The following is a 12,168-nucleotide window of genomic DNA, read 5'->3' on the forward strand; positions in this document are numbered from 1 at the left end:
CACATATATTTTTCCACATTTTTTGTAATTGCACAGCAAATTGTCATGTTTTATATATTTGAGCAGTTTCCAATATGACAACTTCAGCGCTCAGAGCCTGGATAGCTCAGTCGGTAGAGCATCAGACTTTTAATCTGAGGGTCCAGGGTTCAAGTCCCTGTTCAGGCGAGTGTCTTTTAAACAATGGTGTTTTTGTTTGTGAAGTGGACAATTTTGCAGAATTTAAAATTATCCATTCCTGCAGGCAGCCATCTTTTAATTGTTGATGCTGATTATGTTCATTATTCAATGGGAAGGTGTATAGATTGGAAAGATTCTGTAGAATATTAAGAATGGACTTTATCACTCTTCAATAGGCACACATTATTGGCATCTAGTAATATAATCATCACAAAGTAGTATCGCTACATGTCAGTTCTAAAGACTTTATTTCATCAGGAACTCAAATCCATCCTTCTTTGATAGGCACACAGTGATTAAATTAGACAAGTAATAAATCAAACCTCTTTGACAAAAATAATTGAATGTGATTATTGAAGTAAGGTGATACTTAACGAATCTAAGGATTTACATTTTAATAACACAGAGGAAACTAAAATATATTTCATCAAGAGACCCTACAAGCCAAGTCTTTCAGTTCATGATTGCAGTAACACATATATTTTTCCACATTTTTTGTAATTGCACAGCAAATTGTCATGTTTTATATATTTGAGCAGTTTCCAATACGGCAACTTCAGCGCTCAGAACCTGGATAGCTCAGTCGGTAGAGCATCAGACTTTTAATCTGAGGGTCCAGGGTTCAAGTCCCTGTTCAGGCGAGTGTCTTTTAAACAATGGTGTTTTTGTTTGTGAAGTGGACAATTTTGCAGAGTTTAAAATTATCCATTCCTGCAGGCAGCCATCTTTTAATTGTTGATGCTGATTATGTTCATTATTCAATGGGAAGGTGTATAGATTGGAGAGATTCTTTAGAATATTAAGAATGGACTTTATCACTCTTCAATAGGCACACATTATTGGCATCTAGTAATATAGTCATCACAAAGTAGTATCACTACATGTCAGTTCTAAAGACTTTGTTTCATCAGGAACTCAAATCCATCCTTCTTTGATAGGTACACAGTGATTAAATTAGACAAGTAATAAATCAAACCTCTTTGACAAAAATAATTGAATGTGATTATTGAAGTAAGGTGATACTTAACGAATCTAAGGATTTACATCTTAAACACAGAGGAAACTAAAATATATTTCATCAAGAGACCCTACAAGCCAAGTCTTTCAGTTCATGATTGCAGTAACACATATATTTTTCCACATTTTTTGTAATTGCACAGCAAATTTTCATGTTTTATATATTTCGAGCATTTTCCAATATGGCAACTTCAGCGCTCAGAGCCTGGATAGCTCAGTCGGTAGAGCATCAGACTTTTAATCTGAGGGTCCAGGGTTCAAGTCCCTGTTCAGGCGAGTGTCTTTTAGACAATGTTGTTTTTGTTTGTGAAATGGACAATTTTGCAGAGTTTAAAATCATCCATTCCTGCAGGCAGCCATCTTTTAATTGTTGATGCTGATTATGTTCATTATTCAATGGGAAGGTGTATAGATGGGAAAGATTCTGTAGAATATTAAAAATGGACTTTATCACTCTTCAATAGACACACATTATTGGCATCTAGTAATATAATCATCACACAGTAGTATCGCTACATGTCAGTTCTAAAGACTTTATTTCATCAGGAACTCAAATCCATCCTTCTTTGATAGGCACACAGTGATTAAATTAGACAAGTAATAAATCAAACCTCTTTGACAAAAAGAATTGAATGTGATTATTGAAGTTAGGTGATACTTAACAAATCTAAGGATTTACATCTTAAACACAGAGGAAACTAAAATATATTTCATCAAGAGACCATACAAGCCAAGTCTTTTAGTTTATGATAGCAGTAACACATATATTTTTCCACATTTTTTGTAATTGCACAGCAAATTGTCATGTTTTATATATTTGAGCAGTTTCCAATATGGCAACATCAGCGCTCAGAGCCTGGATAGCTCAGTCGGTAGAGCATCAGACTTTTAATCTGAGGGTCCAGGGTTCAAGTCCCTGTTCAGGCGAGTGTCTTTTAAACAATGGTGTTTTTGTTTGTGAAGTGGACAATTTTGCAGAGTTTAAAATTATCCATTCCTGCAGGCAGCCATCTTTTCATTGTTGATGCTGATTATGTTCATTATTCAATGGGAAGGTGTATAGATTGGAGAGATTCTTTAGAATATTAAGAATGGACTTTATCACTCTTCAATAGGCACACATTATTGGCATCTAGTAATATAATCATCACAAAGTAGTATCACTACATGTCAGTTCTAAAGACTTTGTTTCATCAGGAACTCAAATCCATCCTTCTTTGACAGGCACACAGTGATTAAATTAGACAAGTAATAAATCAAACCTCTTTGACAAAAATAATTGAATGTGATTATTGAAGTGAGGTGATACTTAAAGCATCTAAGGATTTACAACTTAAACACAGAGGAAACTAAAATATATTTCATCAAGAGACCCTACAAGCCAAGTCTTTCAGTTCATGATTGCAGTAACACATATATTTTTCCACATTTTTTGTAATTGCACAGCAAATTGTCATGTTTTATATATTTCGAGCAGTTTCCAATATGGCAACTTCAGCACTCAGAGCCTGGATAGCTCAGTCGGTAGAGCATCAGACTTTTAATCTGAGGGTCCAGGGTTCAAGTCCCTGTTCTTGCGAGTGTCTTTTAAACAATGGTGTTTTTGTTTGTGAAATGGACAATTTTGCAGAGTTTAAAATTATCCATTCCTGCAGGCAGCCATCTTTTAATTGTTGATGCTGATTATGTTCATTATTCAATGGGAAGGTGTATAGATTGGAAAGATTCTGTAGAATATTAAGAATGGACTTTATCACTCTTCAATAGGCACACATTATTGGCATCTAGTAATATAATCATCACAAAGTAGTATCGCTACATGTCAGTTCTAAAGACTTTATTTCATCAGGAACTCAAATCCATCCTTCTTTGATAGGCACACAGTGATTAAATTAGACAAGTAATAAATCAAACCTCTTTGACAAAAATAATTGAATGTGATTATTGAAGTAAGGTGATACTTAACGAATCTAAGGATTTACATCTTAAACACAGAGGAAACTAAAATATATTTCATCAAGAGACCCTACAAGCCAAGTCTTTCAGTTCATGATTGCAGTAACACATATATTTTTCCACATTTTTTGTAATTGCACAGCAAATTGTCATGTTTTATATATTTGAGCTGTTTCCAATATGGCAACTTCAGCGCTCAGAGCCTGGATAGCTCAGTCGGTAGAACATCAGTCTTTTAATCTGAGGGTCCAGGGTTCAAGTCCCTGTTCAGGCGAGTGTCTTTTAAACAATGGTGTTTTTGTTTGTGAAATGGACAATTTTGCAGAGTTTAAAATGATCCATTCCTGCAGGCAGCCATCTTTTAATTGTTGATGCTGATTATGTTCATTATTCAATGGGAAGGTGTATAGATTGGAGAGATTCTTTAGAATATTAAGAATGGACTTTATCACTCTTCAATAGGCACACATTATTGGCATCTAGTAATATAGTCATTACAAAGTAGTATCGCTACATGTCAGTTCTAAAGACTTTATTTCATCAGGAACTCAAATCCATCCTTCTTTGATAGGCACACAGTGATTAAATTAGACAAGTAATAAATCAAACCTCTTTGACAAAAATAATTGAATGTGATTATTGAAGTAAGGTGATACTTAACGAATCTAGGGATTTACATCTTAAACACAGAGGAAACTAAAATATATTTCATCAAGAGACCCTACAAGCCAAGTCTTTCAGTTCATGATTGCAGTAACACATATATTTTTCCACATTTTTTGTAATTGCACAGCAAATTGTCATGTTTTATATATTTGAGCAGTTTCCAATATGACAACTTCAGTGCTCAGAGCCTGGATAGCTCAGTCGGTAGAGCATCAGACTTTTAATCTGAGGGTCCAGGGTTCAAGTCCCTGTTCAGGCGAGTGTCTTTTAAACAATGGTGTTTTTGTTTGTGAAGTGGACAATTTTGCAGAGTTTAAAATGATCCATTCCTGCAGGCAGCCATCTTTTAATTGTTGATGCTGATTATGTTCATTATTCAATGGGAAGGTGTATAGATTGGAGAGATTCTTTAGAATATTAAGAATGGACTTTATCACTCTTCAATAGGCACACATTATTGGCATCTAGTAATATAGTCATTACAAAGTAGTATCGCTACATGTCAGTTCTAAAGACTTTATTTCATCAGGAACTCAAATCCATCCTTCTTTGATAGGCACACAGTGATTAAATTAGACAAGTAATAAATCAAACCTCTTTGACAAAAATAATTGAATGTGATTATTGAAGTAAGGTGATACTTAACGAATCTAGGGATTTACATCTTAAACACAGAGGAAACTAAAATATATTTCATCAAGAGACCCTACAAGCCAAGTCTTTCAGTTCATGATTGCAGTAACACATATATTTTTCCACATTTTTTGTAATTGCACAGCAAATTGTCATGTTTTATATATTTGAGCAGTTTCCAATATTACAACTTCAGTGCTCAGAGCCTGGATAGCTCAGTCGGTAGAGCATCAGACTTTTAATCTGAGGGTCCAGGGTTCAAGTCCCTGTTCAGGCGAGTGTCTTTTAAACAATGGTGTTTTTGTTTGTGAAGTGGACAATTTTGCAGAGTTTAAAATTATCCATTCCTGCAGGCAGCCATCTTTTAATTGTTGATGCTGATTATGTTCATTATTCAATGGGAAGGTGCATAGATTGGAGAGATTCTTTAGAATATTAAGAATGGACTTTATCACTCTTCAATAGGCACACATTATTGGCATCTAGTAATATAGTCATCACAAAGTAGTATCACTACATGTCAGTTCTAAAGACTTTGTTTCATCAGGAACTCAAATCCATCCTTCTTTGATAGGCACACAGTGATTAAATTAGACAAGTAATAAATCAAACCTCTTAGACAAAAATAATTGAATGTGATTATTGAAGTGAGGTGATACTTAAAGCATCTAAGGATTTACAACTTAAACACAGAGGAAACTAAAATATATTTCATCAAGAGACCCTACAAGCCAAGTCTTTCAGTTCATGATTGCAGTAACACATATATATTTTTCCACATTTTTTGTAATTGCACAGCAAATTGTCATGTTTTATATATTTCGAGCAGTTTCCAATATGGCAACTTCAGTGCTCAGAGCCTGGATAGCTCAGTCGGTAGAGCATCAGACTTTTAATCTGAGGGTCCAGGGTTCAAGTCCCTGTTCAGGCGAGTGTCTTTTAAACAATGGTGTTTTTGTTTGTGAAATGGACAATTTTGCAGAGTTTAAAATCATCCATTCCTGCAGGCAGCCATCTTTTAATTGTTGATGCTGATTATGTTCATTATTCAATGGGAAGGTGTATAGATTGGAGAGATTCTTTAGAATATTAAGAATGGACTTTATCACTCTTCAATAGGCACACATTATTGGCATCTAGTAATATAAATATCACAAAGTAGTATCACTACATGTCAGTTCTAAAGACTTTGTTTCATCAGGAACTCAAATCCATCCTTCTTTGATAGGCACACAGTGATTAAATTAGACAAGTAATAAATCAAACCTCTTTGACAAAAATAATTGAATGTGATTATTGAAGTGAGGTGATACTTAAAGCATCTAAGGATTTACAACTTAAACACAGAGGAAACTAAAATATATTTCATCAAGAGACCCTACAAGCCAAGTCTTTCAGTTCATGATTGCAGTAACACATATATTTTTCCACATTTTTTGTAATTGCACAGCAAATTGTCATGTTTTATATATTTCAAGCAGTTTCCAGTATGGCAACATCAGCACTCAGAGCCTGGATAGCTCAGTCGGTAGAGCATCAGACTTTTAATCTGAGGGTCCAGGGTTCAAGTCCCTGTTTTTGCGAGTGTCTTTTAAACAATGGTGTTTTTGTTTGTGAAATGGACAATTTTGCAGAGTTTAAAATTATCCATTCCTGCAGGCAGCCATATTTTAATTGTTGATGCTGATTATGTTCATTATTCAATGGGAAGGTGTATAGATTGGAAAGATTCTGTAGAATATTAAGAATGGACTTTATCACTCTTCAATAGGCACACATTATTGGCATCTAGTAATATAATCATCACAAAGTAGTATCGCTACATGTCAGTTCTAAAGACTTTATTTCATCAGGAACTCAAATCCATCCTTCTTTGATAGGCACACAGTGATTAAATTAGACAAGTAATAAATCAAACCTCTTTGACAAAAATAATTGAATGTGATTATTGAAGTAAGGTGATACTTAACGAATCTAAGGATTTACATCTTAAACACAGAGGAAACTAAAATATATTTCATCAAGAGACCCTACAAGCCAAGTCTTTTAGTTCATGATTGCAGTAACACATATATTTTTCCACATTTTTTGTAATTGCACAGCAAATTGTCATGTTTTATATATTTGAGCAGTTTCCAATATGGCAACTTCAGCGCTCAGAACCTGGATAGCTCAGTCGGTAGAGCATCAGACTTTTAATCTGAGGGTCCAGGGTTCAAGTCCCTGTTCAGGCGAGTGTCTTTTAAACAATGGTGTTTTTGTTTGTGAAGTGGACAATTTTGCAGAGTTTAAAATTATCCATTCCTGCAGGCAGCCATCTTTTAATTGTTGATGCTGATTATGTTCATTATTCAATGGGAAGGTGTATAGATTGGAGAGATTCTTTAGAATATTAAGAATGGACTTTATCACTCTTCAATAGGCACACATTATTGGCATCTAGTAATACAGTCATCACAAAGTAGTATCACTACATGTCAGTTCTAAAGACTTTGTTTCATCAGGAACTCAAATCCATCCTTCTTTGATAGGTACACAGTGATTAAATTAGACAAGTAATAAATCAAACCTCTTTGACAAAAATAATTGAATGTGATTATTGAAGTAAGGTGATACTTAACGAATCTAAGGATTTACATCTTAAACACAGAGGAAACTAAAATATATTTCATCAAGAGACCCTACAAGCCAAGTCTTTCAGTTCATGATTGCAGTAACACATATATTTTTCCACATTTTTTGTAATTGCACAGCAAATTGTCATGTTTTATATATTTGAGCAGTTTCCAATATAGCAACTTCAGCGCTCAGAGCCTGGATAGCTCAGTCGGTAGAGCATCAGACTTTTAATCTGAGGGTCCAGGGTTCAAGTCCCTGTTCAGGCGAGTGTCTTTTAAACAATGGTGTTTTTGTTTGTGAAGTGGACAATTTTGCAGAGTTTAAAATCATCCATTCCTGCAGGCAGCCATCTTTTAATTGTTGATGCTGATTATGTTCATTATTCAATGGGAAGGTGTATAGATTGGAGAGATTCTTTAGAATATTAAGAATGGACTTTATCACTCTTCAATAGGCACACATTATTGGCATCTAGTAATATAGTCATCACAAAGTAGTATCACTACATGTCAGTTCTAAAGACTTTGTTTCATCAGGAACTCAAATCCATCCTTCTTTGATAGGCACACAGTGATTAAATTAGACAAGTAATAAATCAAACCTCTTTGACAAAAATAATTGAATGTGATTATTGAAGTGAGGTGATACTTAAAGCATCTAAGGATTTACAACTTAAACACAGAGGAAACTAAAATAGATTTCATCAAGAGACCCTACAAGCCAAGTCTTTCAGTTCATGATTGCAGTAACACATATATTTTTCCACATTTTTTGTAATTGCACAGCAAATTGTCATGTTTTATATATTTCAAGCATTTTCCAATATGGCAACTTCAGCACTCAGAGCCTGGATAGCTCAGTTGGTAGAGCATCAGACTTTTAATCTGAGGGTCCAGGGTTCAAGTCCCTGTTCAGGCGAGTGTCTTTTAAACAATGGTGTTTTTGTTTGTGAAATGGACAATTTTGCAGAGTTTAAAATCATCCATTCCTGCAGGCAGCCATCTTTTAATTGTTGATGCTGATTATGTTCATTATTCAATGGGAAGGTGTATAGATTGGAAAGATTCTGTAGAATATTAAGAATGGACTTTATCACTCTTCAATAGGCACACATTATTGGCATCTAGTAATATAATCATCACAAAGTAGTATCGCTACATGTCAGTTCTAAAGACTTTATTTCATCAGGAACTCAAATCCATCCTTCTTTGATAGGCACACAGTGATTAAATTAGACAAGTAATAAATCAAACCTCTTTGACAAAAAGAATTGAATGTGATTATTGAAGTTAGGTGATACTTAACGAATCTAAGGATTTACATCTTAAACACAGAGGAAACTAAAATATATTTCATCAAGAGACCCTACAAGCCAAGTCTTTCAGTTCATGATTGCAGTAACACATATATTTTTCCACATTTTTTGTAATTGCACAGCAAATTGTCATGTTTTATATATTTGAGCAGTTTCCAATATGACAACTTCAGCGCTCAGAGCCTGGATAGCTCAGTCGGTAGAGCATCAGACTTTTAATCTGAGGGTCCAGGGTTCAAGTCCCTGTTCAGGCAAGTGTCTTTTAAAAAATGGTGTTTTTGTTTGTGAAGTGGACAATTTTGCAGAGTTTAAAATTATCCATTCCTGCAGGCAGCCATCTTTTAATTGTTGATGCTGATTATGTTCATTATTCAATGGGAAGGTGAATAGATTGGAAAGATTCTGTAGAATATTACGAATGGACTTTATCACTCTTCAATAGGTACACATTATTGGCATCTAGTAATATAATCATCACAAAGTAGTATCGCTACATGTCAGTTCTAAAGACTTTATTTCATCAGGAACTCAAATCCATCTTTCTTTGATAGGCACACAGTGATTAAATTAGACAAGTAATAAATCAAACCTCTTTGACAAAAATAATTGAATGTGATTATTGAAGTAAGGTGATACTTAACGAATCTAAGGATTTACATCTTAAACACAGAGGAAACTAAAATATATTTCATCAAGAGACCATACAAGCCAAGTCTTTTAGTTTATGATAGCAGTAACACATATATTTTTCCACATTTTTTGTAATTGCACAGCAAATTGTCATGTTTTATATATTTGAGCAGTTTCCAATATGGCAACATCAGTGCTCAGAGCCTGGATAGCTCAGTCGGTAGAGCATCAGACTTTTAATCTGAGGGTCCAGGGTTCAAGTCCCTGTTCAGGCGAGTGTCTTTTAAACAATGGTGTTTTTGTTTGTGAAGTGGACAATTTTGCAGAGTTTAAAATTATCCATTCCTGCAGGCAGCCATCTTTTAATTGTTGATGCTGATTATGTTCATTATTCAATGGGAAGGTGTATAGATTGGAGAGATTCTTTAGAATATTAAGAATGGACTTTATCACTCTTCAATAGGCACACATTATTGGCATCTAGTAATATAATCATCACAAAGTAGTATCACTACATGTCAGTTCTAAAGACTTTGTTTCATCAGGAACTCAAATCCATCCTTCTTTGACAGGCACACAGTGATTAAATTAGACAAGTAATAAATCAAACCTCTTTGACAAAAATAATTGAATGTGATTATTGAAGTGAGGTGATACTTAAAGCATCTAAGGATTTACAACTTAAACACAGAGGAAACTAAAATATATTTCATCAAGAGACCCTACAAGCCAAGTCTTTCAGTTCATGATTGCAGTAACATATATATTTTTCCACATTTTTTGTAATTGCACAGCAAATTGTCATGTTTTATATATTTCGAGCAGTTTCCAATATGGCAACTTCAGCACTCAGAGCCTGGATAGCTCAGTCGGTAGAGCATCAGACTTTTAATCTGAGGGTCCAGGGTTCAAGTCCCTGTTCTTGCGAGTGTCTTTTAAACAATGGTGTTTTTGTTTGTGAAATGGACAATTTTGCAGAGTTTAAAATTATCCATTCCTGCAGGCAGCCATCTTTTAATTGTTGATGCTGATTATGTTCATTATTCAATGGGAAGGTGTATAGATTGGAGAGATTCTGTAGAATATTAAGAATGGACTTTATCACTCTTCAATAGGCACACATTATTGGCATCTAGTAATATAGTCATTACAAAGTAGTATCGCTACATGTCAGTTCTAAAGACTTTATTTCATCAGGAACTCAAATCCATCCTTCTTTGATAGGCACACAGTGATTAAATTAGACAAGTAATAAATCAAACCTCTTTGACAAAAATAATTGAATGTGATTATTGAAGTAAGGTGATACTTAACGAATCTAAGGATTTACATCTTAAACAGAGAGGAAACTAAAATATATTTCATCAAGAGACCCTACAAGCCAAGTCTTTCAGTTCATGATAGCAGTAACACATATATTTATCCACATTGTTTGTATTTGCACAGCAAATTGTCATGTTTTATATATTTCAAGCAGTTTCCAATATGGCAACTTCAGCACTCAGAGCCTGGATAGCTCAGTCAGTAGAGCATCAGACTTTTAATCTGAGGGTCCAGGGTTCAAGTCCCTGTTCAGGCGAGTGTCTTTTAAACAATGGTGTTTTTGTTTGTGAAGTGGACAATTTTGCAGAGTTTAAAATTATCCATTCCTGCAGGCAGCCATCTTTTAATTGTTGATGCTGATTATGTTCATTATTCAATGGGAAGGTGTATAGATTGGAAAGATTCTGTAGAATATTAAGAATGGACTTTATCACTCTTCAATAGGCACACATTATTGGCATCTAGTAATATAATCATCACAAAGTAGTATCACTACATGTCAGTTCTAAAGACTTTATTTCATCAGGAACTCAAATCCATCCTTCTTTGACAGGCACACAGTGATTAAATTAGACAAGTAATAAATCAAACCACTTTGACAAAAATAATTGAATGTGATTATTGAAGTGAGGTGATACTTAAAGCATCTAAGGATTTACAACTTAAACACAGAGGAAACTAAAATATATTTCATCAAGAGACCCTACAAGCCAAGTCTTTCAGTTCATGATTGCAGTAACACATATATTTTTCCACATTTTTTGTAATTGCACAGCAAATTGTCATGTTTTATATATTTCGAGCAGTTTCCAATATGGCAACTTCAGCACTCAGAGCCTGGATAGCTCAGTCGGTAGAGCATCAGACTTTTAATCTGAGGGTCCAGGGTTCAAGTCCCTGTTCTTGCGAGTGTCTTTTAAACAATGGTGTTTTTGTTTGTGAAATGGACAATTTTGCAGAGTTTAAAATTATCCATTCCTGCAGGCAGCCATCTTTTAATTGTTGATGCTGATTATGTTCATTATTCAATGGGAAGGTGTATAGATTGGAGAGATTCTGTAGAATATTAAGAATGGACTTTATCACTCTTCAATAGGCACACATTATTGGCATCTAGTAATATAGTCATTACAAAGTAGTATCGCTACATGTCAGTTCTAAAGACTTTATTTCATCAGGAACTCAAATCCATCCTTCTTTGATAGGCACACAGTGATTAAATTAGACAAGTAATAAATCAAACCTCTTTGACAAAAATAATTGAATGTGATTATTGAAGTAAGGTGATACTTAACGAATCTAAGGATTTACATCTTAAACACAGAGGAAACTAAAATATATTTCATCAAGAGACCCTACAAGCCAAGTCTTTCAGTTCATGATAGCAGTAACACATATATTTATCCACATTGTTTGTATTTGCACAGCAAATTGTCATGTTTTATATATTTCAAGCAGTTTCCAATATGGCAACTTCAGCACTCAGAGCCTGGATAGCTCAGTCAGTAGAGCATCAGACTTTTAATCTGAGGGTCCAGGGTTCAAGTCCCTGTTCAGGCGAGTGTCTTTTAAACAATGGTGTTTTTGTTTGTGAAATGGACAATTTTGCAGAGTTTAAAATTATCCATTCCTGCAGGCAGCCATCTATTAATTGTTGATGCTGATTATGTTCATTATTCAATGGGAAGGTGAATAGATTGGAAAGATTCTGTAGAATATTAAGAATGGACTTTATCACTCTTCAATAGGCACACATTATTGGCATCTAGTAATATAATCATCACAAAGTAGTATCGCTACATGTCAGTTCTAAAGACTTTATTTCATCA

At 34.4% G+C, this 12,168-nt stretch overlaps 15 non-coding genes across 15 annotated transcripts; all 15 read left to right on the forward strand.

Moving 5' to 3' along the window:
- The first annotated feature begins 95 nt into the window (after window positions 1–95).
- Window positions 96–168, forward strand: TRNAK-UUU (transfer RNA lysine (anticodon UUU)). The gene has a single exon. It is a non-coding gene; the product is annotated as a tRNA-Lys (tRNA).
- A 580-nt stretch (window positions 169–748) lies between these two features.
- TRNAK-UUU (transfer RNA lysine (anticodon UUU)) lies at window positions 749–821 on the forward strand. The gene has a single exon. It is a non-coding gene; the product is annotated as a tRNA-Lys (tRNA).
- Window positions 822–1,400: 579 nt separating this feature from the next.
- Window positions 1,401–1,473, forward strand: TRNAK-UUU (transfer RNA lysine (anticodon UUU)). The gene has a single exon. It is a non-coding gene; the product is annotated as a tRNA-Lys (tRNA).
- A 578-nt stretch (window positions 1,474–2,051) lies between these two features.
- TRNAK-UUU (transfer RNA lysine (anticodon UUU)) lies at window positions 2,052–2,124 on the forward strand. Its single transcript has one exon. It is a non-coding gene; the product is annotated as a tRNA-Lys (tRNA).
- Window positions 2,125–3,354: 1,230 nt separating this feature from the next.
- TRNAK-UUU (transfer RNA lysine (anticodon UUU)) lies at window positions 3,355–3,427 on the forward strand. The gene has a single exon. It is a non-coding gene; the product is annotated as a tRNA-Lys (tRNA).
- A 578-nt stretch (window positions 3,428–4,005) lies between these two features.
- TRNAK-UUU (transfer RNA lysine (anticodon UUU)) lies at window positions 4,006–4,078 on the forward strand. Its single transcript has one exon. It is a non-coding gene; the product is annotated as a tRNA-Lys (tRNA).
- A 578-nt stretch (window positions 4,079–4,656) lies between these two features.
- TRNAK-UUU (transfer RNA lysine (anticodon UUU)) lies at window positions 4,657–4,729 on the forward strand. The gene has a single exon. It is a non-coding gene; the product is annotated as a tRNA-Lys (tRNA).
- Window positions 4,730–5,310: 581 nt separating this feature from the next.
- TRNAK-UUU (transfer RNA lysine (anticodon UUU)) lies at window positions 5,311–5,383 on the forward strand. The gene has a single exon. It is a non-coding gene; the product is annotated as a tRNA-Lys (tRNA).
- Window positions 5,384–6,613: 1,230 nt separating this feature from the next.
- TRNAK-UUU (transfer RNA lysine (anticodon UUU)) lies at window positions 6,614–6,686 on the forward strand. Its single transcript has one exon. It is a non-coding gene; the product is annotated as a tRNA-Lys (tRNA).
- A 578-nt stretch (window positions 6,687–7,264) lies between these two features.
- TRNAK-UUU (transfer RNA lysine (anticodon UUU)) lies at window positions 7,265–7,337 on the forward strand. The gene has a single exon. It is a non-coding gene; the product is annotated as a tRNA-Lys (tRNA).
- A 579-nt stretch (window positions 7,338–7,916) lies between these two features.
- TRNAK-UUU (transfer RNA lysine (anticodon UUU)) lies at window positions 7,917–7,989 on the forward strand. Its single transcript has one exon. It is a non-coding gene; the product is annotated as a tRNA-Lys (tRNA).
- Window positions 7,990–8,567: 578 nt separating this feature from the next.
- Window positions 8,568–8,640, forward strand: TRNAK-UUU (transfer RNA lysine (anticodon UUU)). The gene has a single exon. It is a non-coding gene; the product is annotated as a tRNA-Lys (tRNA).
- A 578-nt stretch (window positions 8,641–9,218) lies between these two features.
- TRNAK-UUU (transfer RNA lysine (anticodon UUU)) lies at window positions 9,219–9,291 on the forward strand. The gene has a single exon. It is a non-coding gene; the product is annotated as a tRNA-Lys (tRNA).
- Window positions 9,292–10,522: 1,231 nt separating this feature from the next.
- TRNAK-UUU (transfer RNA lysine (anticodon UUU)) lies at window positions 10,523–10,595 on the forward strand. The gene has a single exon. It is a non-coding gene; the product is annotated as a tRNA-Lys (tRNA).
- Window positions 10,596–11,826: 1,231 nt separating this feature from the next.
- TRNAK-UUU (transfer RNA lysine (anticodon UUU)) lies at window positions 11,827–11,899 on the forward strand. Its single transcript has one exon. It is a non-coding gene; the product is annotated as a tRNA-Lys (tRNA).
- The last annotated feature ends 269 nt before the right edge of the window (window positions 11,900–12,168 follow it).

This window comes from Pseudophryne corroboree, chromosome 1, assembly GCF_028390025.1.
Source record: "Pseudophryne corroboree isolate aPseCor3 chromosome 1, aPseCor3.hap2, whole genome shotgun sequence".
NCBI classification, from domain to species: Eukaryota; Metazoa; Chordata; class Amphibia; order Anura; family Myobatrachidae; genus Pseudophryne; species Pseudophryne corroboree.